At 39.5% G+C, this 17,354-nt stretch overlaps 1 long non-coding RNA gene across 1 annotated transcript; it reads left to right on the plus strand.

Moving 5' to 3' along the window:
• Window positions 1-13,473: 13,473 nt before the first annotated feature.
• Window positions 13,474-13,932, plus strand: LOC133742541 (uncharacterized). The gene is made up of 2 exons (XR_009862613.1): window positions 13,474-13,781; window positions 13,873-13,932. It is a non-coding gene; the product is annotated as an uncharacterized LOC133742541 (long non-coding RNA).
• Window positions 13,933-17,354: the final 3,422 nt, after the last annotated feature.

Here is a 17,354-nt window from a genome sequence, read left to right on the forward strand (position 1 = left end):
ATTCAAAATCTTTTTCACCATACCATAAAGATTCTTCAAAGTGACAATGGGACTGAGTATGTTAATCATGCCTTCTCTCTTTATTGTAAATCCTTGGGAATTCAACAGAGATTTTCTTGCCCACATACACCACAACAGAATGGACTTGCCGAGCGCAAACATCGCCATATTGCCACGATGACTCGTAGTCTTCTCCTCAGCTTTGGTGCTCCCCATAATCTTTGGGTTGAAGCAGTCTTGACCTCGGTTTATCTTATTAATCTCCTTCCCACTCCCATTCTCAATTGGGATACCCCTCACACCCGTCTTTATGGTAGTCCTCCTTCCTACTCGTCTCTTCGAGTTTTTGGTTGCTCTTGTTTTCCTCATCTTGGGTCTTATGTTTCTGATAAACTCTCCAGTCGTAGTATCGAGTGTGTGTTTTTGGGTTACAGTCCTCAACACAAAGGTTACCGTTGCCTAGATCCAACGAGCGGTCGTGTCTATGTCTCTCGGCATGTTATTTTTAATGAAACAATTTTTCCCTACAAGACTTTGCAGGTACCATCAGTTTCGGACCCTAGCTCATTGGAATTCACCCTCTTGACCAGCCCAGGTATTCATCACTCTCAGCCCAATACACCTGGCCCAAATCCAATTGATGAGCTGATCCCTTCTTCTGCTGTCATCCACGACACCTCGGCTTCCCAACACCCAGCGCCCGACATCGCTCCACCACCGAGCTCCCCTCCGCCATCTTCACCGCCTCCAGCGCCCAGCGCAGCTCCGGCGCCTGCCTCCGCCCCCATCCGGACCTACCAGCGCCGCCGACCCGTTGTCCCAGCTTCACCTCCTTCTGCTCCACCGTCCTCTCGGCCAGCCGCTCCTTCCCCGGCGTCCCCACCTGCTTCGGCGGCTTCCCTTTCACCACCAGATCACCCAACTCCACCACCGGATCCTCCCAGGCGAACCCGTCTTCAAAATGACATTGTTCAGCCTCGCATACGAACAGATGGTACAGTTAAGTATCCCATCTCTCGTGCACTCCTCACTGCTGTTGCATCTGCCGAACCTACATGCTACACTCAGGCCTCCAAACACGAGGTATGGCGTGCAGCAATGGTTGAAGAGATAAATGCTTTGCTGAAGAACAATACCTGGACTCTCGTTCCCCCATCTCCATCCCAGAACCTAGTTGGCTGTAAATGGGTGTTTCGTGTGAAGCACAATCCGGATGGCACAGTTGAACGTCACAAAGCTAGGCTTGTGGCCAAAGGATTTCATCAGCACCAAGGTATTGACTACGATGAAACTTTTAGTCCTGTGATTAAACCTGCCACTATTCGTGTTGTGCTCTGCCTTGCTGTGTCTAGAGGCTGGTCCCTCCGTCAATTGGACGTTAAAAATGCATTTCTTCATGGCTTTCTTAAAGAAGATGTGTATATGACTCAACCACCAGGCTTCATTGATCCTACTCAGCCGTCCTCTGTTTGCAAGCTTAACAAGGCACTCTACGGTCTCAAGCAAGCTCCGCGTGCGTGGTTTCACCGTATGACCTCCTTCTTGCTCTCGGTTGGGTTTGTCCAGAGTTTGGCTGATTCTTCTCTGTTCATTTTCTGTTTTGGACAGCATACTATTTATTTCCTACTGTATGTTGATGATATTGTGGTCACCGGTAGTGATGATAGACTTCTACAGAGCTTTATTGATGCATTGGGACGTGGCTTTGACATCAAAGACCTTGGTACTCTACACTACTTTCTCGGTTTACAGGTTACATCTCAAAACCGCGGCATTCATGTTAGTCAATTCAAATATGCTTATGATCTCCTTGTGAAGCATGATATGTTGCTTAGTCAACCTGTTAGCACACCGATGTCAGCCAAGTCCATTCTCACTACTCATGAAGGCGATCCCCTTCACAATCCCTCGGCCTTCCGGGAAATTGTTAGCTCTTTACAGTATTTGACCATCACTAGACCTGACATTGCCTTTCCTGTCAATTCTATCTCCCAGTTCATGAGTCAACCACGCACCCCACATTTGGTTGCTGCCAAGCGCATCCTTCGCTACATCAAGGGCACCCTTGATCATGGCCTTGTATTTCGGTCCTCAACGACAACCTGCTTCCCTCGCTGCCTATGCTGATGCTGATTGGGCTGGTTGTCCAGATTCTCGTCGTTCTACTTCTGGCTACCTTGTATATCTTGGCACCAACTTGGTCTCTTGGTGTTCTAAAAAGCAGCCCACTATTGCTCGTTCCAGCGCCGAGTTTGAGTATCGTTCCCTTTCCCATGCCAGTGCTGAGTCCACGTGGTTAGCTTTCTTACTCTATGAACTTGGTGCTCGCATTCAATTCCCCATTCTCCTGCATTGTGATAACCTTAGTGCTACATACATGGCCTCTAATCCGGTATTTCATGCCCGCACTAAGCACATCGAACTTGATTATCACTTTGTTCGTGAGAAAGTCGCCCTTGGTAGCCATCGTGTTTGCTTTATCCCATCCGTTGATCAGCCGGCCGATCTTCTAACCAAACCTCTTCATAAGAGTCGTCATGCTTATCTTACTAGCAAACTTGTTCGTGCAGGCCCGTCCAGTTTGAGGGAGGGTGTTAGAGAGATTTGTGTAACTGAAGATCTGTGCAATCAAAACTGATCATCAGTTTTGAATCTTTGTATTTATAAAATTGAATAGTGTTTATAGCTGATTGTAACAGTAGCATAACAGTCAATTAGCTTAGCTATATAATTGTACATTGTAATCGATTGAGAATATAGAAAACACATTTTCTACAGATTCATTGTGATTATTATTAGTTTTAGTTTGTCAGTTCAGTTCAGTTACTTACTTATATTCAAATGTAATGCAGAAATCATATGAAGAGAAACTGAGAAAGGAGTCGGAGGAGGATCAGAACTTGACAAGTGTTAAAGACCGAATTTTCCACTCTTTGATGGGAAATGATGGTCATGGGTATTGTCGTACTTTTGGAGCTGGTGTACCTCGTAGTCTAGTATATCCAAAGGAGTCAAATATATCTCAAAGCACAGATGATCTCGTACAAAGAATCACTGAACAAGTGCGTCAAGAGTTTCAAGTGCAGCTTTAGCAACTGCATTCTCGAATTGATTTTCTGCAGAATAAGGACACTAGTACAGAGTCTCCTAGACAGGTTGAGTACAAACTTCATATGCAAACTAGTGGTTTATAAATTGGACTTTTGTTAATTGTATGTATTACTACTTACACTAACTTAAGTTTATTATGTGTATATATGTATTATATATTTCCTAGATTGCTGATGCAACTAGTGGGCATGAAATTTTGAGGGAGTCTATAGGAGATGAAGTAACTCCGAATGCAAATCATGACCAGCCCTCATTGGAGCAGAATTCTCCAGTAATATCCCCTTCACAAAATGGAACTCAAAGGGTAATTCTCCAGACTTTTGTGACTTTGCGCTTTGTGTTGCTAATGTTTGATTATTGATGATGTATTTGTGACTTTGAACTTTGTGATTTGTTCTGGTTTTAATTGAAGGATATTAATGAACTTGTATTTGCCGTAAGGTTTTAACAATTGCATTTTGTAGTTTTTGACCTAGTTGCCTTCTTACTAAAAACTGTACATTTTGGCTGGGTATTTGAACTTGGTGTCTTCATGAAATTTTCAGTAGCCATCTAGAAGATCATGTCAAAATTGAAATCTCATGAAAATGAGTTTTCTAGAGTAAGTTATGATTTTTCGAAGTTGAGGGTCTGCATCAGGAAATTCTTCAATTGATACTATGTTTCTGTTTGTACCCAGGGAAGTTGGGACTTCGTGTTTCTATGTTTTGTTCATGTATTGATGCATATTGTGTAAGGTGTTTACTGACTAAGCCTTTCAAAAAGTTTATTGTATGAATTAGTCGAACCTTGTTCAATTGCCTAGGCCTTTTGGCTGGTAAATAACAGTTGAATTTGTAAATGGAAAACCGGTTAAACTTTCTGCTTTAGACATTCGTGTTGAAAGCTTATATTTTAGGCCTAATATCTATATAGTTTCATACAGTTTCATTTAAGATTCAATGGTTAATTTCGAGGCTAAATGACAGAAGTCTGCATTTTGTAGTTTTTGACCCAGTTTCCTTCTTACTAAAAACTGTACATTTTGGCTGGATATTTGAACTTGGTGTCTTCATGAAATTTTCAGTAGCCATCTAGAAGATCATGTCAAAATTGAAATCTCATGAAAATGAGTTTTCTAGAGTAAGTTATGATTTTTCGAAGTTGAGGGTCTGCATCAGGAAATTCTTCAATTGATACTATGTTTCTGTTTGTACCCAGGGAAGTTGGGACTTCGTGTTTCTATGTTTTGTTCATGTATTGATGCATATTGTGTAAGGTGTTTACTGACTAAGCCTTTCAAAAAGTTTATTGTATGAATTAGTCGAACCTTGTTCAATTGCCTAGGCCTTTTGGCTGGTAAATAACAGTTGAATTTGTAAATGGAAAACCGGTTAAACTTTCTGCTTTAGATATTCGTGTTGAAAGCTTATACTTTAGGCCTAATATCTATATAGTTTCATACAGTTTCATTTAAGATTCAATGGTTAATTTCGAGGCTAAATGACAGAAGTCTGCATTTTGTAGTTTTTGACCCAGTTTCCTTCTTACTAAAAACTGTACATTTTGGCTGGGTATTTGAACTTGGTGTCTTCATGAAATTTTCAGTAGCCATCTAGAAGATCATGTCAAAATTGAAATCTCATGAAAATGAGTTTTCTAGAGTAAGTTATGATTTTTCGAAGTTGAGGGTCTGCATCAGGAAATTCTTCAATTGATACTATGTTTCTGTTTGTTTCATTTGATTTTAATAATTTCCCTTATTCAGACTTGTTCACGAACTGAACATAAACATTCTTAACTTCCCTACAAAAGTATACCAACATTTCAGACTTTATTTTCAGATAGTTGTGTCATTGTGAAAGTAGCTAGCCATATCGGTTCGCACGTAAGAACTGATTTATAACCTTAAGGCTAGTTATCGAGGTCTATACGTATGATTTTTTATGTTCTTTTACATGGAATTTGGTTATCTGTGTGTTGCAAATGTTTGATTATGTATTTGTTTGTGACTTTGCGTTTTGTGATTTGTTCTAGTTTTAATTGAAGGATATTGATGAACTTGTATTTGCCGTAAGGTTTTGACAATTGCACTAATGGCTTTCAAACAAAGATAGAGCTCCAGCCATTAATTACACTAACAATTCCAAAAATTTTATTGGAAATTAGTATGTATTGTTACTATTGATTGAGGTCCATCAATGTCTTAATGTTTTTTTTTTGTTTGTATAGACACCATCACGAAATAATATGTGCATTTTGTTGTCTATCTTGCTTACTGGACATTAAGGTAACATTGGTTTTTCTATGTTTATATTACAGGTTCTCATGGCAAAAAGAGCAAAGCAAATGAAAGCAAGTGCAAAGCTCACAAAATGACAAAGTAAAATGGTGCACTTGTGATTGTTGTTTTATTTCAAGTGTGGTTATAATTTTCAATACTTGAAAATGACAACACATTTATTTTCATTTTAGTGTTTGTGTTTGAATATGGTATGATGACTCAATAGATATGTTTAACTATATTTTTCATGAATTAATGTTAATTTCTGAAGATATTTAATTGCTTAATTATTATTATTATTATTATTATTTATTTGTTTAATTTTGTGGAAATAGGAAAAAATAATAATAAAACAAAATTAGTGTTTGCGACGGCCATTTCAGCGTCGCAATTGGTATAAAATTATATAGTTTTATTTATTTATCAAAATATTTTAATAAAAATTTATAAATATATTTGCGACGGTAAACTAACCGTAGCATCAATTTTGGCGGCAAGGTTTGGCGGTTCAATTTTGGCGGCAAGGTTTAGCGGTTATTTTGTAAATATTACACTTTGCGACGGCAACATAACCATAGCAAATACCTCCACCTGGGCTACCCTAATGGATATTTTGCGACAGAAGCCTGCGTAGCAAATAGCCGTCGCAAAACAATAACTGATGCGACGGCAAAAGAATACCGTCGCAATTATCTTTTGCGACGGCATTTTACAGTCGCAAATGGATTTTGTGACGCCACCTATTGCAACGCCAATATTTTCGTCGCAAAAGGCTCATTTTTCCGTCGCAAAATAGGCGTCGCAAAAGCAATTTTTTTTAGTAGTGTGTGTATATATATATATATATATATATATATATATCATTAACATTATTTAATAGGCATGAACCTTATAAAATGCAAGCATATATGACACATATTTTGAACTCTAGAAGAGAATCATAGGCAACATATTCGGAATTCCAGTTCAATACTGCATTTACAACATTTGAAGTAGTTAATAAATGTCAGCACCAAAATTGAACCACACACAGAGTTCATGAGTCTAAATTCAACAGATGTCCACCCATTCATAATATCCTCCACTTCTCTCAGCAGCTTCAATTGAGATCACATCTCCAATTCCCATAGATCCTCCACTTCTGGGAGAGTCGGGCATGTTTGAACTGAGTGAACAGAGAGAGGAAGAAGAAGAAGAAATTGAAGCTACTGGAAGAAAACTGCTCGATGTGGTTCCCATTTTCCTAAATCAACCTAAACCCACATTGATTCAGTACCCAAGCATAATTGATCTAAACGAATTATACTCAAGCATAATTGATCTCATATCCGTCAAACCCAGAACAATATTATCTCAAACATTCATCAAATTCAAAGAAATTAAAACTAAAATAGATACAAGACTAACCCTGAATCAAATTGCCAAGCAGCCTGCAATCAAGGATTGAGGCTTCGATTTCGAACACGGATGAGAGGCAAGATAAAGGCAGTCAGAGAGAGAGATCAAACCACAGTCATTGTAACGTCCCGTATCTTAATTTACCCGTTTACTAGTCATTTGGACGGTAAATGACAACTATTTTCACTTTTTACTTTGTTTCGATACTTTTAGTGGCCCTAAAAATTGACTTTTTTGTTCGAGTCAAAATTTGAGAAAATGTTCTTCATGAAAGTCGTAGAGGACGTTAAACCAAGCGCGTATGTGGTACGTAAAAATCGGAGTTCGTATGCGAAAGTTATAAGCAAAATACTAAAGTTACTGTTTGGGGTAAATGGTATAAATTTGAATTTTTTACTGTAGAGCTTGGTAACTCTCATTTTTCTCTCTCTCTCTCTCCTCCTTCCCCGCGTCTCTTCTCTCTCTCTCTCTCTTCTACAACTCTCTCTCTCTCTCCGGCGTTTCTTCGCCGTTCTACCACCAACAAGCTAGCTACCGGCCCCCACAGACGTGTCTCCTCCTCCCCTTGAAGCCTGTGACGGTTGCCTGTGACGATTTGGCCGGAAAACGGAGAACTAACAACGAGAAGCTTACGGTTACTGTAGCAGAAGTGGTCAACGCCGGTTTCTCTCTATTCCGGCCACCTACGGCCATAAACCCAGGTCCATTAGAAGCACCTTGAGCCACTATTCATGCTCTACAAACCTCTTGCGCTCAGCGATTCGAAGAGTGGAGGAAGAAAGCATAATTGGAAAATTTCACTGTACAATTGGGTTGCTTAATTGTTCGACCGCTTCGAGGTATTTTCTGACTTTGTCACAGTTGAGAAAGTTGTTAGGCTTGTTGAGTAGGTATTGCTGCCAAAATTTGGTGGCCATAGGAGGTGATGGCAGGCAGCTCGTGGGCCCATGTGCCGCCACTGTGGGTGGCGAGTAAAGCATGTTTCTTGCTTCGATTTTTGGCTAGTTAAATCCTATAATTGTTGTAGAGGTTGAATAAGTGATTTTGGTGAATTTTGGAGAAGTTTGACATTGATTATGAATGTACATACTAGGGAAGTCTCCACTAGGTTTGGCACTATCGATTAAGACCCTTCGGTACTCCTCAGTACTATACCATGGGCCGGGTTCACGACCCACCATGGCGGGACTCGTATGGGATGTCACCCCGACCACCGAGGGCCCGGGGCAAGGCTGGCACAGCCCACCTAATTACACAAACAAGAGAGCTGATATGGCATCAGAAGAACAACCTGTGTCCCACATCGAAGATAGGGGAGACTCCTTTCCCATGCTCGAGTATAAGGCCATTAGCACAACTACCTTTTACGGGTAATAACTCATTTGTCCACTATTTACTTGATACACTTATATATTAGTTTCTTACTCAGGCATCGGAGAGGCGTAAACCGTCCGGTACAGTTTACCCCTCTAACGCTGTGTTCTTGATTCAGGATCTAGGAGTTGGATCGGTACCCCAGACGGTATAGCATTCTGTGTGAGGTACCCAGAGAAAGCCACTAGAAACAATGAATTTATGAAGTTTGGAGTTTCGGTTGTCGATTTGTGGGAATCCGACCTTCGGATTTCCCTTGTTCCGCTATGGGATACTTTAATCGATTGATTGATATTAGTAGTGAAGTTTTGCTTGAATCCGAAAAGAAATGGAGATGTTGGTTTACGTGGGGTTTTCGGGTTTCGTTTTAGAATCGTATTTATTTGTCGAATTGTTGTTTACGGAATATAATTGTGTACAGGACGAGGTACCGACCCATCGCTTGACGAGGATCCTTACGCTTGGGTACCACGTTAGCCGTATACTGTAAGTGGACTTTTGTTTTAAATAATGATGCATGCATTTATTTCTCGAATTAATGTTTTACTTATTTATCATATTACTTTTCGAGCATATGATTTGATTTCGTTTTATCTCGTGGAATTGCTTTCAATGATGATTTTCAAAGATTGATTATGATTTATCCCGGTTATGAATTTCGGATATGAATTTGTTATGCTCTGTTTTGGATTTATGATTTATAATGATATTCGACGAATTATTTTCCGATGTGATTTCCGGAATTATATACTATATTTTTATTCGTTGATTTTGAGATTTCTAAAAGATTTTCGAAAATGAGATTTTTCGTTGGAAATATTATTTATTTATTATTTCTCGCCTATTTGTTTATGGATTCGAGATTATTCTTTTTGACGTGTGGGACACGTCGTTGTTGCATTTGAATTATTATGAGATTCTCCGAGCGCGGTTGGGAACCGTACTCGCGCCTTTATTTTGAGAGTCGGGGAAGCTTTACTGATTTTGGTTTTCTCATGTTTTCCTATGCCGTACCTAGGGTGATTATTTATCATGCTAGCATGTAGTCCGCCTTTGTGGTGACATGATGGGATCACGGAAGCCTGTCCGCCTTTGTGGCGCTGGGTTGCTTCCTTGTGGGGGTAACTCTGAAGCCCAGTACCTTATTCACCGCACTTAGTGGTGTAAGAGTATATACGGGAGTATGGGAGTACTTTAGGCTGGGAGGCAATCACCCGAGTCTGGGAGGCTCACTCGTATGGCCATCATCTTCCCCTACTTATTATATTATTTTTGACTAGCGGGGCTAGTCTGATTTCCCTTAACCAGCGGGGCTGACTTGTCTTTACGAGGTTCTCGATTTTAAAGATAAATGTTTTACCATTGTTGCATGCATCGAGTTTTTTTTTTAAGGAATAAATGTGGGAAAGCATAAAGTCTCTTTTTCTTTACAATTACTTATTTTTGTCCACTCACGTTAACGTTTTTATATACTTTCCCCCTGGGCCCTTCAGTTTCATTTGCCCAGTCTGCAGAGTAGCTGGTTCGGCATAGTAGGGTTCGGGGCATAGCATATGCTGCTGTTATTTTCATATTGTAGGTTAATCGTTGAACCTACTTGTATTATGAATTATTTTTCTCTTTTAGATTGCTCTGATAACCTGTGGGACGAATGTTGTAAAGTTTGGGAGTTACCCTTGTGTAATTGGATTATGTTGTATTGTTCATATTTTAGTTGTTAATTGTGGAGTTGTTGTGATTTGGGGAGCAGGGCGGCTCCAGAAGAATAATGATGGCTTATTAGAAGTGTGAATGTGTTTCTACAGGTTTTGGGTAGTCCATTTTAGAGGTGACTTTGCCGAATTTTTGGTAGAGTTATTCCTAAGGTGGGCCCCACAAGGCCACCTGGGATTTCAGGGTGAAATTTGGGGCGGGTCCTGTCAGTCATGAAGCGGTATTTCCGAAATGAAGAGAGGTGAACACGGAAGAGAAGAGTTTCATGGCATTGTGTAATTGCTGAAACGAAGAGAGGATAGAAATCGGTATTTCTGAAAGTTCATTAAACTACAGTAATCACCGCCACAATGACAAAAGCCATCTCTTGCTTCTAAAAGCAGGGAATTGGCGGCTTTGGCTTTTCCAATAAAGAAGCTCTGGCTTCTGGAAAAAGTAGAGGAGAAGCTGGTTTACCAAACGCGAGATGTCGAGGCGCTTATAAGCCGGTAACAGTAGCGGCTCGAGGCGAGCCGATTATCGAATTACGGTTCTGTCCTTATTTTGTAAAAATTTACATCGTTACCATTCGTCCTGGGTCTTTGCGTCTGGAAGCCTCTATCTACACTTCTACGCAGGACGAAACAAAAAGAGAGAGGGGGGGGGGGGGGGGAGAGAACGGGGGAAGAAAGAAAAGAAGGAGAAGAGAGAGACGGGAAGCTCTTGCTTAAAAGACAGGTTTGGCCCCTTCTTTCTTTGTCTGTAACTCTTCAAAGTTCAAAGCTTCATTGTTCATTCTTCCTTCATAAACCTTTTTAGCTGAAACACGAATTTGTGGTGAACTTGAAAAGGATCTCTTTTAGCCGGTGTACGTATTGTGAAGAACTCTTGAATATCCTGTCATAGTCACATACAATAATTGGAGATAATTACAAATCGGCATCATCTGAAGCACCGAGGCATCTCAGAGAATTCCAATCCTCCTTCAAAAGGTAAGAGTTTTCCTCCCATGATCCATGTATTATTAATATTATTAATGTTTAAGTGGGTATAACATGATTATGAAATTTGAAGATAAAATTTTATTTAAAGGGATAAAAGATAAAGTTAAATCTTGATAGGTTATGGGTTATTCATATGTTTCTGATTCTGCAATTTCTCTATGTCTATGGTAACAGCAAGACAGGCTATCAAGTCCTAGTACCAAATTTAAATGAATGGGCGTGCCTTTGTTGAAACAGTAGCTCTACTACTTGGTTTCCTCAGGTACTTTCTTCTTCCTCAAAATTGATTCTCGGGTTGTTTTTCTTTCTCTGGGTGTTTGACGTTTTAGTTGTGCTAAATTCTGGGTTTTGGGCAGTGAATTATTTGTCAATTATAGAATCAATCATTGGGTTATTTTAGATTGAAGTTGTCTGCATTTTGTAGTTGTCTGCCCTTGAAATTGATGCTTTGAACTGTGATTTTGTGGGGAACAAGACGGAAGTAGGTTAGTTTGTTTGTTCTCAAAAGAAGGAACTTTTTTGTTGTTCAAGAGAATTAGGATTTTGGGTGAGTTGCTATTTGATAGTGAGCTTCCAGAGTTTGGAGAGGTATATTGGTTTTCTTTTAGCTGAAATGCTGAGTATTTAGAGATGTGTTGATTGTTCATGGCTTCCTCGAGTGTGCTTATTCGGCTTTGTTTATTTGTGTTCTGATTAATTTGGCAACTGTTCAGTTGAATGTATCATTTGGTGGCTCTACAGGGTGACATGGTACAGAAGCTGATATATCAGATATACAAGAAACCTCATCCAAATATTGTTGTTTTAACAGTTGGAGCAGGTATTTCGTAGTTCTCTAATTAATGTCGTCTTATCATATTCCATATACAAAGGGACAATTCTGAATAAAAATTAGAATCATTGATGATTTGAACTACTCAGGTGATGGAACACATATACAAGGGTAAAGAGAATGTAAAAACACATATACAAGGGTGGAACCCAAGGAATAAAGATCAAAACCATATCCATATGAATGAAATCCAATCACAAATCGTATAGTTGATTTTCTATGTCATGAGAACTAAGTTGACCATGTGAAACGTTAATAAGCAAACGATTTCCCATTTTTTACTTTCCTTCAATATTTAATCTAAGTGAAAGCATCTAAATTAAATCTATTGAACATGCAATCATAGTCTAGAAAGCTAGCTACTCAAGAACACATTCAATGCATGAAGAACAAAGAAAGGATGTCAACCAAAGTGTACAACCTAGTATGAAAAAGTTCATCTATTTGCAATCCTCCTTAATTGATTTCGACTTTTGTCCAAAGCCTTTACTACTTAAATCTAGCTTCAATTACATGCATATATCCTAAGTTGGCCACCAAAGAACACATACATATAAAAGTTTTCTGTAATCCAAAATCAATTAAGCAATCTCACATAAGCAACATAAAAATCAACATATAGAAATTACAAATTTATTTCAAAACATAAAAATGGGCTTTAAACTTTGCCCTTAACGTCATGTTAACTAGAATTCATAACTCTACGAATCAAACAAAGGAAAACAAAAGAAAGTTTGAAATACACCGTGAAAGATGAATGACGAAGCCTTGAGACGAAGAACTTGAAGATCCTTGAAAGCAAGCAATCTTCTAGGGACGACACAAGGGTGGATGGTGGCTAGGATCTTGATGTATTGCATGACTTCTTCTCCTCCTTGGTTGAGACGCAGAGCTTCTGAAGACTAGAGAATGGAGAGAATTTTTCTGATGTTTATTTTCTGAGGGAGAGAGGTGTTGTGGTGTGAATGATGCTCCTATTTATAGGAGGATGGCAACTTAGTCTCCAAGTCTTCAAGATTGATCCACACAGCATCAGCCAATCAGATAATGCCACGTCAGCTCTGCCATGTCACTCAACCAATCAAAAAGCTCCAAAATAAATCCCTAATATATTGTTGCTGATTTTCCCAAGATTTTATCTGATTTTTCTCTTAATTTTCGGGCAAAATAATCTTGAGTGAAAATATGAATGAATCTGGACCTTTTTTTCCCTTAAATCTCTCCATGGCATCATCCTTAACATCCTCCCCTTGATTTTCTCCTGATTTTCACATTAAAATTGCAGATTTTATTCTCTAATTTCAGCCAACATATCTGGAGGGAATTAAGGAACGAATCTGGACTTGTTTTGAGCCTTATCTTGTTGCACAATCCCTTGAAACTCTCCCTTGATATTCTCAACGTAATCTCCTTGATTCTTCACATTATCTCCATTATTTCCCATGCAAAAATCAGATTTAATCTCCCATAATATCTTCAAGACATGTGGTCTCCTAATGCCTTCAGGTTTCCTAGCCTCATCAGGATTCCTGCGTTGACTGGGATTCCTAGTCGGACCAGGAAAACTCTATTTCTTCATTTCAGCTCATTTCTGCATCCCTTCTGCCTTTAAGCTCATTTCTTCTCCATTTATTTGATGTACCTAGAAAATAGAAACTAAATTAAAAATGATTAAGTAAAGGAAATAACTAAGCAAAATATGGGGAAATAACTATTAAAACATCGCATTAAAATGCTCCTATCAATGGAACAAAAATATGCTCAAAGCTGCCCAAACTGGAGATAGAAAATATGGTAACCCCATCAATGACCAAGTCTTTGCATGACGTAAATTCGGTTGGATAGAAATGTCAACTAGAACAAAAGAAGGCAGTTTTGGAAGTGGTTTGGGGGAAACAAAAGGTTCATCTTGACTGCAAAACATTGCCATCTAATGAGAATATATTGTCAAGCTTCTATACAAAAAGATAAAGTTTATAACAGATGGACTTCAAGTCATTGATTCCCGCCACAAAAATTTTTGTGCACAGATGAGGAAAGACGATGACTAAATTCGAAATGACTGGGTAGAAAGTTACAAGTTCATTTGGTTGCAAATGCATATGAGGTAAATATCTTTTAATTTGTAGATATATTGTCTTTAGATTGCTGTGAATTCCTATTACAAAACTAATAAACTTTGTATTGAACTTCCATAGATTAACAGGTATAAGCATAAAAAGCCAAATTCATCAAATGGTACAACAAAGATCAGGCAACTAAAAATCAACATATCGTTTCTTGGTTAATATCTTTAAGCAAAAGGATGGAACTGTTTATTTGTAATTCAAATCAGTTGCTAACATATTACATTGTACAATCTTAATCTGCAGTTGGGTTCTGGAATGGGACGTCTAAGACGGTCAAGATCAGATTGGAGGTACAGGCCATACTAGAGATATATTTCTCAATTTGTAATAGATCTTTTGTAATGTCAAGAAACTGCCATGCTTTATTAATAGAATTGTATAAGATTAAAAGATCGATCCTATCCTTCGGTTAATAATATTTTCAAGGGCTAAATACTAGTTAGTACCCTGTGGTTTAGGTCCAAAATCAATTCAGTCCCTGGACTTCTAATTTCATCAAAAACACCCCTGCACTTTCAATTTTGATCTAATAGGTCCAATTCGTTAATATTATGTTATGGGTTCAAGTTGTAGTTGAATTATTTGTTGAAAAACTAATTATTTTTAATAGTAGGACTCACTCCTAAATTGACTATGCAGACCACCTCGACACCACATCATAAAACATAGGCTATATATGAGCCACATTAACAAGTTAAATAACTCAATTGTCGGAAAACTAACAAATTGGACCTATTAGATCAAAATTGAAAGTGCAGGGGTGTTTTTGATGAAATTAGAAGTTCGGGGACTGAATTGATTTTGGACCTAAACCACAAGGTAGTAATTTGTATTTAGCCCTATTTTCAACTTAGACCCATCAGTCTTTGCAACGTAATTTACAAAATCGGCTCTAAAGTTTTGGCCAACAAAGTAAAGTCGTTCATGGATTCTTTAATCTCTTCTTCGCAGAGTGCTTTCGTCCCGGGTAGGTTGATTTCAGATAACTCACTCATTGCCTTTGAGATTTCTCATTTTTTGAAGCGACGTAGAAGTGGGAAGAAAGGCTATTGTGCTCTTAAGTTAGATATGAGTAAGGCGTACGACAGAGTCGAATGGAATTTTCTGGAAGCTGTGTTGGTGAAAATGGGATTTTGCAGTAGATGGGTGGAGTGGATCATGTGTTGCATTCGATCTGTATCCTACTCTTTTTTGCTGCGGGGGGAACCTCGAGGGAGGATCAGGCCTTCTAGGGGGTTACGGCAAGGTGACTCAATCTCACCATACTTGTTTCTATTCTGTGCGGAAGTTTTCTCTTGGCTGCTCATAAAGGCAGAAGCTCAAGCTCTTATCCATGGGGTGGAGATTTGTTCCGGTGCACCAAGTGTCAGCCATTTGTTATTCGCGGATGACTCCTTTGTCTTCTGTAAAGCGGAGATGGAAGAATGCATGGCCTTAAAAGATATCTTGGGTAATTATGAGAGGGTCTCGGGGCAACAAATTAACCTTCAGAAGAGTCGCATTTCTTTTAGCCGGAATGTTCCAAGAGTGTTTCAAGATGAGCTTGCTTCGGTTTTGGGGGTTGTTAGAGTTGAAAAGCATGACAAATACTTGGGTTTGCCTACAGAGTTATGCTACTCTAAGGAGGAGGCGTTTAGTTACTTGGTTGAGAAAGTTCGCAATAGAACTCATGGGTGGAGGGAGAAAACACTTAGCTTGGCTGGAAAAGAGGTGTTGGTGAAGACGGTTGCCCAATCAATACCCACCTATATAATGAGTTGCTTCGAATTGCCTCTACATTTATGTTACTCCATGCAACAATTGATGGCACAGTTTTGGTGGGGAGGATCGGAGGATGTGAGGAAATGTCATTGGCTTTCTTGGGATAAGCTTTGTCTTTCTAAGAAGGAGGGAGGGTTAGGATTCCGTAATATGCATGATTTTAACCTTGCCTTACTTGCGAAACAAGGGTGGAGATTTATTTGCTTTCCAAACTCTCTGATTAGCCGTATGTTGAAAGCAAAGTATTATCCTCGTACTTCTTTCATGGAGGCAAAGGTTGGTGGTGGGGCCTCTTATACTTGGAGGAGCATTATTGCTGGAAGAACAGTGTTAGAGAGAGGATTACGGTTCCAAGTAGGCAGGGGTGATAAGATTTCAATTTGGAAGGATCCATGGTTGCCTGTTCCATATTCTTTTCGTCCCTTTTCGGTGCCTATTGTGGGAACGGAGGACTGGAGAGTTGAGGACCTGATCGATGTTGAGGAGATGGAGTGGTAAACTCACCTGTTAGAAGAGTTGTTCACAGTTGATGAAGTGAAGACTATTGCAAGTATACCACTGAGTTTGAGACAGGCCGACGATCGTTTGATATGTCATTTTGATAAGAAGGGGTGGTACTCTGTGAAGAGCAGGTACCATGCACTGAGGTCTTGGAGAGGGGCTAGTAATATTGCGTCTACATCGAGTACGATAATTGGTGGACCGCTGGGAAAGTATTGGAACATTGTATGGAAGACTAGGGTACCACCCAAAGTTAGGGTGTTTATGTGGCGCTTGCTTCGAGGTGTGCTACCTACACGTACAGCTTTAGCTGCAAGAAGAGTAGAGTTACTTGATTTAAGGTGTGTATTCTGCATGGAGAGCTTTGAGACAGGTATTCACCTATTTAAACATTGCCCAGCTTTAATTATGTTTTGGTCTTCTTCTTCCTTAAGTTTGAATGTTGTTGACCACCATGCAAGTACGTTAAATGCATGGGTCTTTGATATGTTGGATAAGTTTAGGGGGGAGCAGGTTTGTATGTTCTTCATGTTGTTATGGGCTCTGTGGTCCGAGTGTAACAATATTATTTGGAAAAAGGCTTCGTTTAGCCCTCTATTCATAGTGGATTGGGTGAAGAGGTATTTGGAGGAGTTCCTAAAGGTACAGGCTAAAACGAGCTGCAAAAAGAAGAGAGCCCTAACCAAATGGCAGTGTCCTCCTAGTGGTAGGCTCAAAATTAATGTGGATGGTGCCTTCCATGTGGAAACAGGTTGTGGTGGTATTGGGGTTGTGGTTAGAAATGATAGAGGCTTGGGAGTTGCGGCATTGGCTAGACCGTTTCTACATGCTCACTCAGCTCTTAATATGGTGGTTGAAGCGTGTAGAGCTGGCTTGTTACTTGGTATTCACCAAGGATGGACAGAAGTTGAAATAGAAAGTGACTCCACCCTCCTTATAGCAGCCCTGAAAAGAGAGGGGAATGACTTCTCTGATGTTGGTCGGGTATTGGAAGATTGTAAGTCCTATATGACGGCTTTCCAATCTATTGAGATCCGATATATTTATAGGGAAGCAAATGGTGTAGCAGATTGTCTCGCTCACCTTGCTAGCTTGTTTGCACTTGATGATGTTTGGTTAGAGGAGACTCCTGCTATTATTCAGGACGTTCTCTACAAAGATTATTGTAATTGTTCTAATGTAGCGCGGGATTCAGGTTTTATGTCCCCCCGACGCAAAGTACTACTTTTAATATAATAAATAGAACCGGGCGTGGGGCTGAGCCTCCCAGCTAGGCTGGGTTCCAAACC

Source organism: Rosa rugosa, chromosome 4 (genome assembly GCF_958449725.1).
Source record: "Rosa rugosa chromosome 4, drRosRugo1.1, whole genome shotgun sequence".
Classification (NCBI taxonomy): domain Eukaryota; kingdom Viridiplantae; phylum Streptophyta; class Magnoliopsida; order Rosales; family Rosaceae; genus Rosa; species Rosa rugosa.